An 18940-nucleotide genomic window follows, 5' to 3' on the forward strand; every position below is an offset into this window, starting at 1 on the left:
AGGAAAGGGTGCACCGGTCCTGGAAATACTGCAATACCAGGTCAATGCGTGGAGTGGACAGAGCAAGCTCTATTTCCATCTCCCTGTTCTAAAAATCCATTTAATATATGGTCCCCAGATAGGGGACGTATCAGATATTAAACTGATAAGAACAGATACTACACTTGATCTTAGACAAAAGGCTGAGAAGCGATAACCCGAACGTGCCGCGCGTTTTGCTTATTTTGCTTGCACCACAATGCAGTGCTGAAAGAGGAGGAATCGACATAAAAACGCCTTCCTGGCAACGCCCAAATGCCCTCCTGCCGTGCAAACACTGGCAGCAGCGGCAGCAGCAGCAGCAGCAGCAGCAGTAAGTGCATGCCCACTGCCACCCCTTCTCCTTTCACACCTTGTATCAGCTTTAATCCAGTCCAGTGCTGCCTGCTGAGCAGCACTGACCAACACTGCCTGGGCCCAGGCTTTTATCTCTGAGGCCCCATTATGATGTCAGAAAGCTGGCTCTGGCTCCTGAGGTCTCCACTATGACACGTGCAAAGTTCCGTCTGAACTTTATATAAGACGGTGCGGCTCAGTCAGTCACTCAGTGTTGCCTGAGAGGGCAACACTGCAACAGCCGGCCCCCAGGCTGTCTTTTTTTTGCACAGCTAGTTGCCTCCAGGAGGCCACAAGAGGGAGACAAGGGACTGCAAAATGGAAAATAGGCATGCACCAACTTTACAGACAACTTGTTCTCCTTGCTCCTACAACCTCCATCCTTGCACAGTTTGTTATTCTTCCAGGTAACATAGTAACAAATCCAAATTGCTGCTCTCTTTGTAGGCAAGCAAGGGTTTGTTGCAACTGCAATTCTTACTTCTTCTTGAAATGTAGGGACCACAGTACATTCCATCACATCCATCTAGTGTACACAGGTAGGTCCATTGTGACGGGCGGGCGGGCGGGCGGGCTGGCTGCTTTAATGGCTGTTTGCTGTTCCCCTACTCCACTCCACTATTTGACTATGGTGCTGCATCAATCAGTGGCTGGCTCAGGTGCAGCTCTTTAACCTACCTAGGAGGGAGGGCGGAGAGAAGACAAGGAAGGTGAATGAGCTGTTCCAATGTGAAATGCCGGAAACACAGAAACACAGACGACACAAAACAAGAGGTGTCAATGTATTAATTAATTGCATTTAATAAATTAGCTCATTATCACACATGACTGTACATATGCATTGTCCAACAGGTGTTGAAATAATGGGATTAAAAGGGGAGATCCCATCTGAAAGACAAAAACAATGGCAAACACAAAAAGCACTTTTGGAATCTGATTTTAGTAAACACATAAGGAAAGGGTGCACCGGTCCTGGAAATACTGCAATACCAGGTCAATGCGTGGAGTGGACAGAGCAAGCTCTATTTCCATCTCCCTGTTCTAAAAATCCATTTAATATATGGTCCCCAGATAGGGGACGTATCATATATTAAACTGATAAGAACAGATACTACACTTGATCTTAGCCAAAAGGCCGAGAAGCGATAACCCGAACGTGCCGCGCGTTTTGCTTCTTTTGCTTGCACCACAATGCAGTGCTGAAAGAGGAGGAATCGACATAAAAACGCCTTCCTGGCAACGCCCAAATGCCCTCCTGCCGTGCAAACACTGGCAGCAGCAGCAGTAAGTGCATGCCCACTGCCACCCCTTCTCCTTTCACACCTTGTATCAGCTTTAATCCAGTCCAGTGCTGCCTGCTGAGCAGCACTGACCAACACTGCCTGGGCCCAGGCTTTTATCTCTGAGGCCCCATTATGATGTCAGAAAGCTGGCTCTGGCTCCTGAGGTCTCCACTATGACACGTGCAAAGTTCCGTCTGAACTTTATATAAGACTGTGCGGCTCAGTCAGTCACTCAGTGTTGCCTGAGAGGGCAACACTGCAACAGCCGGCCCCCAGGCTGTCTTTTTTTTTGCACAGCTAGTTGCCTCCAGGAGGCCACAAGAGGGAGACAAGGGACTGCAAAATGGAAAAATAGGCATCCACCAACTTTACAGACAACTTGTTCTCCTTGCTCCTACAACCTCCATCCTTGCACAGTTTGTTATTCTTCCAGGTAACATAGTAACAAATCCAAATTGCTGCTCTCTTTGTAGGCAAGCAAGGGTTTGTTGCAACTGCAATTCTTACTTCTTCTTGAAATGTAGGGACCACAGTACATTCCATCACATCCATCTAGTGTACACAGGTAGGTCCATTGTGACGGGCGGGCGGGCGGGCGGGCTGGCTGCTTTAATGGCTGTTTGCTGTTCCCCTACTCCACTCCACTATTTGACTATGGTGCTGCATCAATCAGTGGCTGGCTCAGGTGCAGCTCTTTAACCTACCTAGGAGGGAGGGCGGAGAGAAGACAAGGAAGGTGAATGAGCTGTTCCAATGTGAAATGCCGGAAACACAGAAACACAGACGACACAAAACAAGAGGTGGCAATGTATTAATTAATTGCATTTAATAAATTAGCTCATTATCACACATGACTGTACAAATGCATTGTCCAACAGGTGTTGAAATAATGGGATTAAAAGGGGAGATCCCATCCGAAAGACAAAAACAATGGCAAACACAAAAAGCACTTTTGGAATCTGATTTTAGTAAACACATAAGGAAAGGGTGCACCGGTCCTGGAAATACTGCAATACCAGGTCAATGCGTGGAGTGGACAGAGCAAGCTCTATTTCCATCTCCCTGTTCTAAAAATCCATTTAATATATGGTCCCCAGATAGGGGACGTATCAGATATTAAACTGATAAGAACAGATACTACACTTGATCTTAGCCAAAAGGCCGAGAAGCGATAACCCGAACGTGCCGCGCGTTTTGCTTCTTTTGCTTGCACCACAATGCAGTGCTGAAAGAGGAGGAATCGACATAAAAACGCCTTCCTGGCAACGCCCAAATGCCCTCCTGCCGTGCAAACACTGGCAGCAGCAGCAGCAGCAGCAGTAAGTGCATGCCCACTGCCACCCCTTCTCCTTTCACACCTTGTATCAGCTTTAATCCAGTCCAGTGCTGCCTGCTGAGCAGCACTGACCAACACTGCCTGGGCCCAGGCTTTTATCTCTGAGGCCCCATTATGATGTCAGAAAGCTGGCTCTGGCTCCTGAGGTCTCCACTATGACACGTGCAAAGTTCCGTCTGAACTTTATATAAGACGGTGCGGCTCAGTCAGTCACTCAGTGTTGCCTGAGAGGGCAACACTGCAACAGCCGGCCCCCAGGCTGTCTTTTTTTTGCACAGCTAGTTGCCTCCAGGAGGCCACAAGAGGGAGACAAGGGACTGCAAAATGGAAAATAGGCATCCACCAACTTTACAGACAACTTGTTCTCCTTGCTCCTACAACCTCCATCCTTGCACAGTTTGTTATTCTTCCAGGTAACATAGTAACAAATCCAAATTGCTGCTCTCTTTGTAGGCAAGCAAGGGTTTGTTGCAACTGCAATTCTTACTTCTTCTTGAAATGTAGGGACCACAGTACATTCCATCACATCCATCTAGTGTACACAGGTAGGTCCATTGTGACGGGCGGGCGGGCGGGCGGGCTGGCTGCTTTAATGGCTTTTTGCTGTTCCCCTACTCCACTCCACTATTTGACTATGGTGCTGCATCAATCACTGGCTGGCTCAGGTGCAGCTCTTTAACCTACCTAGGAGGGAGGGCGGAGAGAAGACAAGGAAGGTGAATGAGCTGTTCCAATGTGAAATGCCGGAAACACAGAAACACAGACGACACAAAACAAGAGGTGGCAATGTATTAATTAATTGCATTTAATAAATTAGCTCATTATCACACATGACTGTACAAATGCATTGTCCAACAGGTGTTGAAATAATGGGATTAAAAGGGGAGATCCCATCCGAAAGACAAAAACAATGGCAAACACAAAAAGCACTTTTGGAATCTGATTTTAGTAAACACATAAGGAAAGGGTGCACCGGCCTGGAAATACTGCAATACCAGGTCAATGCGTGGAGTGGACAGAGCAAGCTCTATTTCCATCTCCCTGTTCTAAAAATCCATTTAATATATGGTCCCCAGATAGGGGACGTATCAGATATTAAACTGATAAGAACAGATACTACACTTGATCTTAGCCAAAAGGCCGAGAAGCGATAACCCGAACGTGCCGCGCGTTTTGCTTCTTTTGCTTGCACCACAATGCAGTGCTGAAAGAGGAGGAATCGACATAAAAACGCCTTCCTGGCAACGCCCAAATGCCCTCCTGCCGTGCAAACACTGGCAGCAGCAGCAGCAGCAGCAGTAAGTGCATGCCCACTGCCACCCCTTCTCCTTTCACACCTTGTATCAGCTTTAATCCAGTCCAGTGCTGCCTGCTGAGCAGCACTGACCAACACTGCCTGGGCCCAGGCTTTTATCTCTGAGGCCCCATTATGATGTCAGAAAGCTGGCTCTGGCTCCTGAGGTCTCCACTATGACACGTGCAAAGTTCCGTCTGAACTTTATATAAGACGGTGCGGCTCAGTCAGTCACTCCGTGTTGCCTGAGAGGGCAACACTGCAACAGCCGGCCCCCAGGCTGTCTTTTTTTTGCACAGCTAGTTGCCTCCAGGAGGCCACAAGAGGGAGACAAGGGACTGCAAAATGGAAAATAGGCATCCACCAACTTTACAGACAACTTGTTCTCCTTGCTCCTAAAACCTCCATCCTTGCACAGTTTGTTATTCTTCCAGGTAACATAGTAACAAATCCAAATTGCTGCTCTCTTTGTAGGCAAGCAAGGGTTTGTTGCAACTGCAATTCTTACTTCTTCTTGAAATGTAGGGACCACAGTACATTCCATCACATCCATCTAGTGTACACAGGTAGGTCCATTGTGACGGGCGGGCGGGCGGGCTGGCTGCTTTAATGGCTGTTTGCTGTTCCCCTACTCCACTCCACTATTTGACTATGGTGCTGCATCAATCAGTGGCTGGCTCAGGTGCAGCTCTTTAACCTACCTAGGAGGGAGGGCGGAGAGAAGACAAGGAAGGTGAATGAGCTGTTCCAATGTGAAATGCCGGAAACACAGAAACACAGACGACACAAAACAAGAGGTGGCAATGTATTAATTAATTGCATTTAATAAATTAGCTCATTATCACACATGACTGTACAAATGCATTGTCCAACAGGTGTTGAAATAATGGGATTAAAAGGGGAGATCCCATCCGAAAGACAAAAACAATGGCAAACACAAAAAGCACTTTTGGAATCTGATTTTAGTAAACACATAAGGAAAGGGTGCACCGGTCCTGGAAATACTGCAATACCAGGTCAATGTGTGGAGTGGACAGAGCAAGCTCTATTTCCATCTCCATGTTCTAAAAATCCATTTAATATATGGTCCCCAGATAGGGGACGTATCAGATATTAAACTGATAAGAACAGATACTACACTTGATCTTAGCCAAAAGGCCGAGAAGCGATAACCCGAACGTGCCGCGCGTTTTGCTTCTTTTGCTTGCACCACAATGCAGTGCTGAAAGAGGAGGAATCGACATAAAAACGCCTTCCTGGCAACGCCCAAATGCCCTCCTGCCGTGCAAACACTGGCAGCAGCAGCAGCAGCAGCAGCAGCAGCAGCAGTAAGTGCATGCCCACTGCCACCCCTTCTCCTTTCACACCTTGTATCAGCTTTAATCCAGTCCAGTGCTGCCTGCTGAGCAGCACTGACCAACACTGCCTGGGCCCAGGCTTTTATCTCTGAGGCCCCATTATGATGTCAGAAAGCTGGCTCTGGCTCCTGAGGTCTCCACTATGACACGTGCAAAGTTCCGTCTGAACTTTATATAAGACGGTGCGGCTCAGTCAGTCACTCAGTGTTGCCTGAGAGGGCAACACTGCAACAGCCGGCCCCCAGGCTGTCTTTTTTTTGCACTGCTAGTTGCCTCCAGGAGGCCACAAGAGGGAGACAAGGGACTGCAAAATGGAAAATAGGCATCCACCAACTTTACAGACAACTTGTTCTCCTTGCTCCTACAACCTCCATCCTTGCACAGTTTGTTATTCTTCCAGGTAACATAGTAACAAATCCAAATTGCTGCTCTCTTTGTAGGCAAGCAAGGGTTTGTTGCAACTGCAATTCTTACTTCTTCTTGAAATGTAGGGACCACAGTACATTCCATCACATCCATCTAGTGTACACAGGTAGGTCCATTGTGACGGGCGGGCGGGCGGGCTGGCTGCTTTAATGGCTGTTTGCTGTTCCCCTACTCCACTCCACTATTTGACTATGGTGCTGCATCAATCAGTGGCTGGCTCAGGTGCAGCTCTTTAACCTACCTAGGAGGGAGGGCGGAGAGAAGACAAGGAAGGTGAATGAGCTGTTCCAATGTGAAATGCCGGAAACACAGAAACACAGACGACACAAAACAAGAGGTGGCAATGTATTAATTAATTGCATTTAATAAATTAGCTCATTATCACACATGACTGTACAAATAAATTGTCCAACAGGTGTTGAAATAATGGGATTAAAAGGGGAGATCCCATCCGAAAGACAAAAACAATGGCAAACACAAAAAGCACTTTTGGAATCTGATTTTAGTAAACACATAAGGAAAGGGTGCACCGGTCCTGGAAATACTGCAATACCAGGTCAATGCGTGGAGTGGACAGAGCAAGCTCTATTTCCATCTCCCTGTTCTAAAAATCCATTTAATATATGGTCCCCAGATAGGGGACGTATCAGATATTAAACTGATAAGAACAGATACTACACTTGATCTTAGCCAAAAGGCCGAGAAGCGATAACCCGAACGTGCCGCGCGTTTTGCTTCTTTTGCTTGCACCACAATGCAGTGCTGAAAGAGGAGGAATCGACATAAAAACGCCTTCCTGGCAACGCCCAAATGCCCTCCTGCCGTGCAAACACTGGCAGCAGCAGCAGCAGCAGCAGCAGCAGCAGTAAGTGCATGCCCACTGCCACCCCTTCTCCTTTCACACCTTGTATCAGCTTTAATCCAGTCCAGTGCTGCCTGCTGAGCAGCACTGACCAACACTGCCTGGGCCCAGGCTTTTATCTCTGAGGCCCCATTATGATGTCAGAAAGCTGGCTCTGGCTCCTGAGGTCTCCACTATGACACGTGCAAAGTTCCGTCTGAACTTTATATAAGACGGTGCGGCTCAGTCAGTCACTCAGTGTTGCCTGAGAGGGCAACACTGCAACAGCCGGCCCCCAGGCTGTCTTTTTTTTGCACAGCTAGTTGCCTCCAGGAGGCCACAAGAGGGAGACAAGGGACTGCAAAATGGAAAATAGGCATCCACCAACTTTACAGACAACTTGTTCTCCTTGCTCCTACAACCTCCATCCTTGCACAGTTTGTTATTCTTCCAGGTAACATAGTAACAAATCCAAATTGCTGCTCTCTTTGTAGGCAAGCAAGGGTTTGTTGCAACTGCAATTCTTACTTCTTCTTGAAATGTAGGGACCACAGTACATTCCATCACATCCATCTAGTGTACACAGGTAGGTCCATTGTGACGGGCGGGCGGGCGGGCGGGCGGGCTGGCTGCTTTAATGGCTGTTTGCTGTTCCCCTACTCCACTCCACTATTTGACTATGGTGCTGCATCAATCAGTGGCTGGCTCAGGTGCAGCTCTTTAACCTACCTAGGAGGGAGGGCGGAGAGAAGACAAGGAAGGTGAATGAGCTGTTCCAATGTGAAATGCCGGAAACACAGAAACACAGACGACACAAAACAAGAGGTGGCAATGTATTAATTAATTGCATTTAATAAATTAGCTCATTATCACACATGACTGTACAAATAAATTGTCCAACAGGTGTTGAAATAATGGGATTAAAAGGGGAGATCCCATCCGAAAGACAAAAACAATGGCAAACACAAAAAGCACTTTTGGAATCTGATTTTAGTAAACACATAAGGAAAGGGTGCACCGGTCCTGGAAATACTGCAATACCAGGTCAATGCGTGGAGTGGACAGAGCAAGCTCTATTTCCATCTCCCTGTTCTAAAAATCCATTTAATATATGGTCCCCAGATAGGGGACGTATCAGATATTAAACTGATAAGAACAGATACTACACTTGATCTTAGCCAAAAGGCCGAGAAGCGATAACCCGAACGTGCCGCGCGTTTTGCTTCTTTTGCTTGCACCACAATGCAGTGCTGAAAGAGGAGGAATCGACATAAAAACGCCTTCCTGGCAACGCCCAAATGCCCTCCTGCCGTGCAAACACTGGCAGCAGCAGCAGCAGCAGCAGCAGCAGCAGTAAGTGCATGCCCACTGCCACCCCTTCTCCTTTCACACCTTGTATCAGCTTTAATCCAGTCCAGTGCTGCCTGCTGAGCAGCACTGACCAACACTGCCTGGGCCCAGGCTTTTATCTCTGAGGCCCCATTATGATGTCAGAAAGCTGGCTCTGGCTCCTGAGGTCTCCACTATGACACGTGCAAAGTTCCGTCTGAACATTATATAAGACGGTGCGGCTCAGTCAGTCACTCAGTGTTGCCTGAGAGGGCAACACTGCAACAGCCGGCCCCCAGGCTGTCTTTTTTTTGCACAGCTAGTTGCCTCCAGGAGGCCACAAGAGGGAGACAAGGGACTGCAAAATGGAAAATAGGCATCCACCAACTTTACAGACAACTTGTTCTCCTTGCTCCTACAACCTCCATCCTTGCACAGTTTGTTATTCTTCCAGGTAACATAGTAACAAATCCAAATTGCTGCTCTCTTTGTAGGCAAGCAAGGGTTTGTTGCAACTGCAATTCTTACTTCTTCTTGAAATGTAGGGACCACAGTACATTCCATCACATCCATCTAGTGTACACAGGTAGGTCCATTGTGACGGGCGGGCGGGCGGGCGGGCGGGCGGGCGGGCTGGCTGCTTTAATGGCTGTTTGCTGTTCCCCTACTCCACTCCACTATTTGACTATGGTGCTGCATCAATCAGTGGCTGGCTCAGGTGCAGCTCTTTAACCTACCTAGGAGGGAGGGCGGAGAGAAGACAAGGAAGGTGAATGAGCTGTTCCAATGTGAAATGCCGGAAACACAGAAACACAGACGACACAAAACAAGAGGTGGCAATGTATTAATTAATTGCATTTAATAAATTAGCTCATTATCACACATGACTGTACAAATGCATTGTCCAACAGGTGTTGAAATAATGGGATTAAAAGGGGAGATCCCATCCGAAAGACAAAAACAATGGCAAACACAAAAAGCACTTTTGGAATCTGATTTTAGTAAACACATAAGGAAAGGGTGCACCGGTCCTGGAAATACTGCAATACCAGGTCAATGCGTGGAGTGGACAGAGCAAGCTCTATTTCCATCTCCCTGTTCTAAAAATCCATTTAATATATGGTCCCCAGATAGGGGACGTATCAGATATTAAACTGATAAGAACAGATACTACACGGGGGGGCGGAGCTAGCCGCTGACTGGAATGGCGGTGTAGTGCACTTTCTCCCGCTTCAGCAATAGCATTACAACGGCTCACAGCGGCATAAGACCTGCTACGGAAGTTTTACTTACCGGAACAGATTCCTGATACAGCCGACATCGATGTGGAATATGACCAGGAGACGACAGGTCAAAGCGGAACCCAAAAAACTCCCGGATTACTTCTCTGCGACGAGCCGGTCACAAGATGGCGCCGACTCACTGTCTGTGCCGGACGCGCGGCAACATCACAAGCAGCTATCGGCTGCACCAGGTCAGTCTGCAGAGGGGGAAACACAGGGCAGGATGGAAGAAGTGTCAGGCCCCGGTAAACGAGGAGCGACGGGATCGGGCCCATCCTCGCCCAACAGTAAAGGCCCTGCTTTTAAAAAAGCGCTCTTCCCTCACAGCTTGCCATCACAAGATACTCTCCTCACGGCTTCTGATATGTCTGGATTGTCTGAGATTTCAGATGATGCTCCCCTGACCACTGCAGTCATGAAGGGGTTAATGCATACATTGCAGACTTCCATTTCTGGAGTGCTGGATCGGATACTGGCACAAATTCACACGACGGTGGATGACCTAGGATACCGCACGGATCATCTAGAACGCAGCATGGGAGACCATGCCAAGGCTCACAATGATCTTATCGACGCACATGCTGAGTTTAAGGATGAGGTGAGATGGCTAAAAGACAAGCTCATGGATCAAGAAGATAGGTCGAGGAGAAATAATCTAAAAATCAGAGGGATCCCTGAAGAAATCTCACCCTCTGAATTACCCAATTTTCTGCAGACCATGTTTAAAGCCTTGGTTCCAATGTTTGCTCCACTGGATATAACTTTGGACAGATCACACAGAATTCCTAAATCTAGGGCTGTTCCGGAAAACGTTCCTAGAGATGTTCTCTCGAGGGTACACTTTTACCAAGCCAAAGATCGTATCCTTCAGGAGTCCAGAAAGTTGGGGAAACTCCCATCCCCATATGCTCATATTTCAATATACCCGGATCTGTCAGCTTCCACCTTGATGCTAAGAAAGCAGTTTCACCCGATCACTTTGGCTCTTAGGGAGCAGAATCTGAGATATAAGTGGGGTTTCCCGGTCAAGTTAGTGGTTTCTAGGAATGGTTCCACACATGTGATTCATACTCCTTCTGATGGGATTGATTTGCTACGCAAGTGGAACATTCCCGTCCAGGCTTTGGGAACGGGGTCAGCTAACAAGCCACCGAGACGTCTTCATCCGGAATGGGAATTGGCACAGGGACACTCTGCCACCTGATTTTTCTGCTGGTAGTATGGTCATGCAATAATGCTATTTGTTGTGGTTACCTTTATTCTCTCTCCCCCACGGAGGTCTGTACGGCGCAGTGTAGGCGCCATGTTTTTCTGTTTTGCACTGTTCTTATGTTAATATTTCTGTATTTAGTAATGTGGTACTGTACATTTCATGGTCCGCAAGATCCTATATCTTTGTTTCGAATTCATGATTCTTACCCAGTCAGACATAATAAGTTCTTTTATGCTGCCTCATGCCGATTAATATATCCTCTTTAAATGTAAAGGGGCTCAACAGCCCTTTTAAAAGGAGACAGATGTGGAAGGAAGCCTTGTCTCTTCGCAATGATGTTTTCTTTGCTCAGGAGACCCACTTCTCCTCCCTTCATCCACCGAAATGTACGCATTTTAGATTTCCCCATATATTTCAACCATCTCATTCCAGTAAAACCAAAGGTGTTTTGATTGCGATAAAGGACTCGGTTGCCTTTCAAATGCATCAGGTCATGTTAGATCCACAAGGTAGATTTGTGATACTCATATGCGACATAAACAATATTACCTTTACGTTTGTTAACATCTATCTCCCTAATTCACATCAGCTTAAGGCCTTTCATAAGATCCTCCGAAAGGTAAATAAGGTGAAGAAGGGGTTGTTGATTATAGGAGGGGATTTTAATGAAGTCATGCATCCCTCAATTGATTCCTCAAATGCCCATAGACCCCACTCCAATTTACACCACACAGTACACCTAGAAGAGCTTTATGATGTGTGGCGCTGTCAACATGGGAATGAGCGCGACTTTACATACTTTTCTGCGCCACACAAAGTATACTCTCGTATTGATATGTTTCTGGTGAGTAAATCTGGTCTTCAATGCATCTCCACATCCACTATTGGGGACATATCATGGTCAGATCATGCTCCCATATCTATAAAGGTCATAGACCAATTACCAACACCCCCTTTCTCTTCATGGAGACTGAATGATCTAGTATTAGAACATCCTCTCACAAAAGATTTGATGGATACACACGTCCAAACATACTTTGAAATTAATGCCCCTTCCTCAACCAATTGCTTTTCTTTATGGAATGCCCATAAGGCATATATGAGGGGGATGGGAATTCAGGCTGCCTCCAGATTAAAAAAAGATAAGGAAAAAACTACTAAGGATATCCTCACTCAGTTACACAATCTAGAATCCCTTAATAAATCTAAAGTGACTCCGGACACTTCGCAAAAAATCAAAGTTCTTAGGGACCAATTGCAGGCAGTGCTGATGTCTGGACATATGGCCTTATTTAAAAAATTACAATTCGGATTTTATCTTCATGGTAATAGACCAGGAGCACTTTTAGCTAAAATGCTCAAAAAGAAAAGTGCTAAACAGAGAACAGCATTTTTGATGGACAAAAATGGCAATAAAATTACTCACCCTCAAGAAATTAGTGATCAATTCTGGAATTTCTATCATAATTTGTATAACCTTAAAGAAGATAAAACCACCTATCAACCTTCAGTTTCGGACATTAATAACTTCCTGAGTGGTCTGAACCTTCCTTCCCTGTCTGTAGAGGACAGTATTCAATTACAATCCCCCTTTACGATACTTGAAGTGTCACAAGCTATTAAAAGTTTAAAGCCAGGCAAAGCCCCAGGCCCAGATGGGTTTACTAATCAGTACTATAAAAGATATGACACGACTCTAGCTCCATACTTAGTTAAAGTGTTTACTGAAGCTGCAGGGTTGGGGTCCTTTCCGCAAGAAATGCTTGCTGCCACAGTAGTTACTTTGCCGAAACCTGGGAAAACGCCTGACTCTCCTGCTAACTTTCGCCCAATATCTCTTTTGAATACTGATGTTAAAATTTATGCTAAAATATTGGCTGGTCGGTTAGATACATTACTTCCTGAATTGATACATGAAGACCAGGTGGGATTTATAGCCGGAAGGCAGGCACCGGATGGCACCAGAAGGCTGATAAATCTGGTTCATTGGGCGAAGACCCGTCGAGTGCCTTCCGTGCTTCTTGCTTTGGATGCGGAGAAGGCATTCGATCGGGTCCATTGGGGTTACCTGGAGGCTGTTTTGAGCAAATTTGGATTTGATGGGTGGATAAAATCCGCTATTATGGCACTGTACTCAAATCCGTCAGCTAGAGTATTGGCCTCTGGGTTTATGTCTGCATCATTTTCTATTTCCAATGGCACACGTCAGGGGTGCCCGTTATCACCCCTGATCTTTGCAATGGTTATGGAACCTCTAGCTATGTCTATTAGGCAGAACCCAGCCATCACTGGTATTACGATTGGCTCCCTTCAACATAAGATAGGGTTATATGCCGATGATGTCATCCTCACACTCTCTAATCCTTTAATGTCCCTATCGGAAGTGCAACACACCTTAGATTCATTTGGGAAAGTGGCTTACTACAAAATTAATGCTAGTAAATCGCATTTGTTAGAGGTGGGAATATCGGAGCAAGTTAGGAATAAAATCCGTAACTCCTTCCCTTTCCAATGGAACTCATTAAAAATTTCGTACCTGGGTATACAACTCACTAACTCAACGAATCTCCTATTCAAACATAATTTTGCTCCTCTCTTAACCAGTATTCCCCAACTGCTATCTACATATAGCGGAGTTTGTACTTCCTGGGCGGGGAAAATAGCAATCATTAAAATGATGGTTTTGCCGATTATTTTGTACAAGTTACGTGCACTGACAATCCCTCTTCCTAGTTCTTTTGTGAGGAGTCTCCAAAGAATACTTAATAATTTCATATGGGCGCACAAAAAGCCTAGAGTAAGGATGCATACACTATTTCGACACTGGAGACAGGGGGGTATGGGAATGCCAGATGTCCAAAAGTATTATTGGGCAGTCTCACTAGACCAACTAAAGTATTGGTGTGCACGTCTCCCCTCAAAGAGGTGGATACATATTGAACAGGTAATGGTAGGTCCACCGCTTATTTCATTGCTAGGGGTTGGTTCACATTCTTCTCCAAATACTTATAATTGCGTGTCCCCCACTGTTGCGACCTCTCTGAAAATATGGAAAAATTACGCCAACAGGCTTCCTCCCTTGGCCCTCACTTCACTTAAAAATTTGCCCTTACGATATTTACTTACCTTTTTACCTGAGATATCGTTGGATAGCTGGATAAATTCAGGGATCTCTCATATCCACTTGTTATTTAATGGCCGCACATTACTAGCCTTTACAGAATTAGTAAAGACTTATGGTATCTCCAATAGAGACTTCTACAAATATTTATGTATAAGACACTTATTTACATCTTTAGACGTCAGTGCTTCAGTATTCCCCTCCATGGCCCGCCAGCAATATTTTGACCCTGAAAATAGGAAACAGGGTATCTCGAAATTTTATGGAAATATGTGTGAGCACCTCCTTCCCAACATACCTTCTTATTGCGCTAAATGGGAGGAAGATTTTAACTCTTCCTTTTCTCTGATGGAATGGCAGAAAGCCTTCGCATGGACCAAAAAAATTTCTAAGGGGGTTAAACATTGGGAAGCTTCCCAAAAACTGTTGTTACGCTGGTACTTAACACCTTTAAATTTTGCGAAATCTGATAACTCTTACCCGGAGGTTTGTTGGAAGGGGTGTGGTTGCAAAGGGTCGTACTTTCACATGTGGTGGCAATGTCCGGAAGTCTATGCGTTCTGGGGACAGGTATTTGATATCATTTCTCAAATTTCGTCCTGTATGGTTACACCGGATCCGGCACTGGCCTTATGTTTTCTCAACATGCACAATATCCCAAGCTTCTCTCAAATGGTGTCCAGCCATATTATTATAGCGACACGTTTACTTTTAGCTAAATACTGGAAATTACACAATCAATACTCCATTTCGGAATTGATCAACCAGGTTAATGTTTCCTATACCATGGAACGCATGTATGCTCTGAGATCTCATAGACTTCCCCACGTCCTTACATTATGGGAACCATGGATCAGATATCTGTCCACCTCTGCACAAGGAGCCCATTTGCTCCCTCTTATTTCAAAGGTCACTTGAGAAATGGGACAAGGCACAAATACTTAGAGTCCTTAAATTAGGTTACTAGTCTCATGCCAAGGGTATTATCATATGTTCATTTAATGTAAGATATGAATTATTGTATAAGTAATTTCAGTGGTATTGTGGTAACTCTTTGTTTGCATAGCTGTCTAACGGAGGAGACATGGGGTTGTTGGGTCACTTTACATTCATCTGTTTATATAATGTCATGGGACATGTGGTCCAATATATGCTATTACCATAAGTGTCTTATGGGTTTGGAGGTTCCTGCGTGAGCCTAATGTGGATAAGGTCTGATTTATATATTTTTTTTCCTGTTGTTCCTATTTCTTTATTCTGTATTTCTGAAAAATTAATAAAAATTTAAAATTTAAAAAAAAAAAAAAAAAAAAAAAAAAGAACAGATACTACACTTGATCTTAGCCAAAAGGCCGAGAAGCGATAACCCGAACGTGCCGCGCGTTTTGCTTCTTTTGCTTGCACCACAATGCAGTGCTGAAAGAGGAGGAATCTACATAAAAACGCCTTCCTGGCAACGCCCAAATGCCCTCCTGCCGTGCAAACACTGGCAGCAGCAGCAGCAGCAGCAGCAGTAAGTGCATGCCCACTGCCACCCCTTCTCCTTTCACACCTTTTATCAGCTTTAATCCAGTCCAGTGCTGCCTGCTGAGCAGCACTGACCAACACTGCCTGGGCCCAGGCTTTTATCTCTGAGGCCCCATTATGATGTCAGAAAGCTGGCTCTGGCTCCTGAGGTCTCCACTATGACACGTGCAAAGTTCCGTCTGAACTTTATATAAGACGGTGCGGCTCAGTCAGTCACTCAGTGTTGCCTGAGAGGGCAACACTGCAACAGCCGGCCCCCAGGCTGTCTTTTTTTTGCACAGCTAGTTGCCTCCAGGAGGCCACAAGAGGGAGACAAGGGACTGCAAAATGGAAAATAGGCATCCACCAACTTTACAGACAACTTGTTCTCCTTGCTCCTACAACCTCCATCCTTGCACAGTTTGTTATTCTTCCAGGTAACATAGTAACAAATCCAAATTGCTGCTCTCTTTGTAGGCAAGCAAGGGTTTGTTGCAACTGCAATTCTTACTTCTTCTTGAAATGTAGGGACCACAGTACATTCCATCACATCCATCTAGTGTACACAGGTAGGTCCATTGTGACGGGCGGGCGGGCGGGCTGCTTTAATGGCTGTTTGCTGTTCCCCTACTCCACTCCACTATTTGACTATGGTGCTGCATCAATCAGTGGCTGGCTCAGGTGCAGCTCTTTAACCTACCTGGGAGGGAGGGCGGAGAGAAGACAAGGAAGGTGAATGAGCTGTTCCAATGTGAAATGCCGGAAACACAGAAACACAGACGACACAAAACAAGAGGTGGCAATGTATTAATTAATTGCATTTAATAAATTAGCTCATTATCACACATGACTGTACAAATGCATTGTCCAACAGGTGTTGAAATAATGGGATTAAAAGGGGAGATCCCATCCGAAAGACAAAAACAATGGCAAACACAAAAAGCACTTTTGGAATCTGATTTTAGTAAACACATAAGGAAAGGGTGCACCGGTCCTGGAAATACTGCAATACCAGGTCAATGCGTGGAGTGGACAGAGCAAGCTCTATTTCCATCTCCCTGTTCTAAAAATCCATTTAATATATGGTCCCCAGATAGGGGACGTATCAGATATTAAACTGATAAGAACAGATACTACACTTGATCTTAGCCAAAAGGCCGAGAAGCGATAACCCGAACGTGCCGCGCGTTTTGCTTCTTTTGCTTGCACCACAATGCAGTGCTGAAAGAGGAGGAATCGACATAAAAACGCTTTCCTGGCAACGCCCAAATACCCTCCTGCCGTGCAAACACTGGCAGCAGCAGCAGCAGCAGCAGCAAGTGCATGCCCACTGCCACCCCTTCTCCTTTCACACCTTGTATCAGCTTTAATCCAGTCCAGTGCTGCCTGCTGAGCAGCACTGACCAACACTGCCTGGGCCCAGGCTTTTATCTCTGAGGCCCCATTATGATGTCAGAAAGCTGGCTCTGGCTCCTGAGGTCTCCACTATGACACGTGCAAAGTTCCGTCTGAACTTTATATAAGACGGTGCGGCTCAGTCAGTCACTCAGTGTTGCCTGAGAGGGCAACACTGCAACAGCCGGCCCCCAGGCTGTCTTTTTTTTGCACAGCTAGTTGCCTCCAGGAGGCCACAAGAGGGAGACAAGGGACTGCAAAATGGAAAATAGGCATCCACCAACTTTACAGACAACTTGTTCTCCTTGCTCCTACAACCTCCATCCTTGCACAGTTTGTTATTCTTCCAGGTAACATAGTAACAAATCCAAATTGCTGCTCTCTTTGTAGGCAAGCAAGGGTTTGTTGCAACTGCAATTCTTACTTCTTCTTGAAATGTAGGGACCACAGTACATTCCATCACATCCATCTAGTGTACACAGGTAGGTCCATTGTGGCGGGCGGGCGGGCGGGCGGGCTGGCTGCTTTAATGGCTGTTTGCTGTTCCCCTACTCCACTCCACTATTTGACTATGGTGCTGCATCTATCAGTGGCTGGCTCAGGTGCAGCTCTTTAACCTACCTAGGAGGGAGGGCGGAGAGAAGACAAGGAAGGTGAATGAGCTGTTCCAATGTGAAATGCCGGAAACACAGAAACACAGACGACACAAAACAAGAGGTGGCAATGTATTAATTAATTGCATTTAATAAATTAGCTCATTATCACACATGACTGTACAAATGCATTGTCCAACAGGTGTTGAAATAATGGGATTAAAAGGGGAGATCCCATCCGAAAGACAAAAACAATGGCAAACACAAAAAGCACTTTTGGAATCTGATTTTAGTAAACACATAAGGAAAGGGTGCACCGGTCCTGGAAATACTGCAATACCAGGTCAATGCGTGGAGTGGACAGAGCAAGCTCTATTTCCATCTCCCTGTTCTAAAAATCCATTTAATATATGGTCCCCAGATAGGGGACGTATCAGATATTAAACTGATAAGAACAGATACTACACTTGATCTTAGCCAAAAGGCCGAGAAGCGATAACCCGAACGTGCCGCGCGTTTTGCTTCTTTTGCTTGCACCACAATGCAGTGCTGAAAGAGGAGGAATCGACATAAAAACGCCTTCCTGGCAACGCCCAAATGCCCTCCTGCCGTGCAAACACTGGCAGCAGCAGCAGCAGCAGCAGCAGTAAGTGCATGCCCACTGCCACCCCTTCTCCTTTCACACCTTGTATCAGCTTTAATCCAGTCCAGTGCTGCCTGCTGAGCAGCACTGACCAACACTGCCTGGGCCCAGGCTTTTATCTCTGAGGCCCCATTATGATGTCAGAAAGCTGGCTCTGGCTCCTGAGGTCTCCACTATGACACGTACAAAGTTCCGTCTGAACTTTATATAAGACGGTGCGGCTCAGTCAGTCACTCAGTGTTGCCTGAGAGGGCAACACTGCAACAGCCGGCCCCCAGGCTGTCTTTTTTTTGCACAGCTAGTTGCCTCCAGGAGGCCACAAGAGGGAGACAAGGGACTGCAAAATGGAAAATAGGCATCCACCAACTTTACAGACAACTTGTTCTCCTTGCTCCTACAACCTCCATCCTTGCACAGTTTGTTATTCTTCCAGGTAACATAGTAACAAATCCAAATTGCTGCTCTCTTTGTAGGCAAGCAAGGGTTTGTTGCAACTGCAATTCTTACTTCTTCTTGAAATGTAGGGACCACAGTACATTCCATCACATCCATCTAGTGTACACAGGTAGGTCCATTGTGACGGGCGGGCGGGCGGGCGGGCTGGCTGCTTTAATGGCTGTTTGCTGTTCCCCTACTCCACTCCACTATTTGACTATGGTGCTGCATCAATCAGTGGCTGGCTCAGGTGCAGCTCTTTAACCTACCTAGGAGGGAGGGCGGAGAGAAGACAAGGAAGGTGAATGAGCTGTTCCAATGTGAAATGCCGGAAACACAGAAACACAGACGACACAAAACAAGAGGTGGCAATGTATTAATTAATTGCATTTAATAAATTAGCTCATTATCACACATGACTGTACAAATGCATTGTCCAACAGGTGTTGAAATAATGGGATTAAAAGGGGAGATCCCATCCGAAAGACAAAAACAATGGCAAACACAAA

General features: G+C 46.0%; 10 non-coding genes and 1 pseudogene across 10 annotated transcripts; all 11 read right to left on the reverse strand.

The window, feature by feature from the left end:
• Positions 1-3: 3 nt before the first annotated feature.
• Positions 4-194, reverse strand: LOC142704797 (U2 spliceosomal RNA). The gene has a single exon (XR_012868200.1). It is a non-coding gene; the product is annotated as a U2 spliceosomal RNA (small nuclear RNA).
• Positions 195-1331: 1137 nt separating this feature from the next.
• Positions 1332-1522, reverse strand: LOC142704795 (U2 spliceosomal RNA). Its single transcript, XR_012868198.1, has one exon. It is a non-coding gene; the product is annotated as a U2 spliceosomal RNA (small nuclear RNA).
• Positions 1523-2640: 1118 nt separating this feature from the next.
• LOC142704854 (U2 spliceosomal RNA) lies at positions 2641-2831 on the reverse strand. Its single transcript, XR_012868245.1, has one exon. It is a non-coding gene; the product is annotated as a U2 spliceosomal RNA (small nuclear RNA).
• A 1125-nt stretch (positions 2832-3956) lies between these two features.
• LOC142704782 (U2 spliceosomal RNA) lies at positions 3957-4146 on the reverse strand. The gene has a single exon (XR_012868186.1). It is a non-coding gene; the product is annotated as a U2 spliceosomal RNA (small nuclear RNA).
• Positions 4147-5267: 1121 nt separating this feature from the next.
• LOC142704783 (U2 spliceosomal RNA) lies at positions 5268-5458 on the reverse strand. The gene has a single exon (XR_012868187.1). It is a non-coding gene; the product is annotated as a U2 spliceosomal RNA (small nuclear RNA).
• Positions 5459-6591: 1133 nt separating this feature from the next.
• Positions 6592-6782, reverse strand: LOC142704776 (U2 spliceosomal RNA). Its single transcript, XR_012868181.1, has one exon. It is a non-coding gene; the product is annotated as a U2 spliceosomal RNA (small nuclear RNA).
• Positions 6783-7920: 1138 nt separating this feature from the next.
• On the reverse strand, positions 7921-8111 carry LOC142704788 (U2 spliceosomal RNA). Its single transcript, XR_012868192.1, has one exon. It is a non-coding gene; the product is annotated as a U2 spliceosomal RNA (small nuclear RNA).
• Positions 8112-9257: 1146 nt separating this feature from the next.
• On the reverse strand, positions 9258-9434 carry LOC142704799 (U2 spliceosomal RNA; annotated as a pseudogene).
• Positions 9435-15039: 5605 nt separating this feature from the next.
• On the reverse strand, positions 15040-15223 carry LOC142704807 (U2 spliceosomal RNA). The gene has a single exon (XR_012868203.1). It is a non-coding gene; the product is annotated as a U2 spliceosomal RNA (small nuclear RNA).
• A 1120-nt stretch (positions 15224-16343) lies between these two features.
• LOC142704800 (U2 spliceosomal RNA) lies at positions 16344-16534 on the reverse strand. Its single transcript, XR_012868202.1, has one exon. It is a non-coding gene; the product is annotated as a U2 spliceosomal RNA (small nuclear RNA).
• A 1125-nt stretch (positions 16535-17659) lies between these two features.
• Positions 17660-17850, reverse strand: LOC142704809 (U2 spliceosomal RNA). Its single transcript, XR_012868205.1, has one exon. It is a non-coding gene; the product is annotated as a U2 spliceosomal RNA (small nuclear RNA).
• Between the last annotated feature and the right edge of the window lie 1090 nt (positions 17851-18940).

The sequence above is a fragment of the Rhinoderma darwinii genome, unplaced genomic scaffold (assembly GCF_050947455.1).
Source record: "Rhinoderma darwinii isolate aRhiDar2 unplaced genomic scaffold, aRhiDar2.hap1 Scaffold_3379, whole genome shotgun sequence".
NCBI classification, from domain to species: Eukaryota; Metazoa; Chordata; class Amphibia; order Anura; family Rhinodermatidae; genus Rhinoderma; species Rhinoderma darwinii.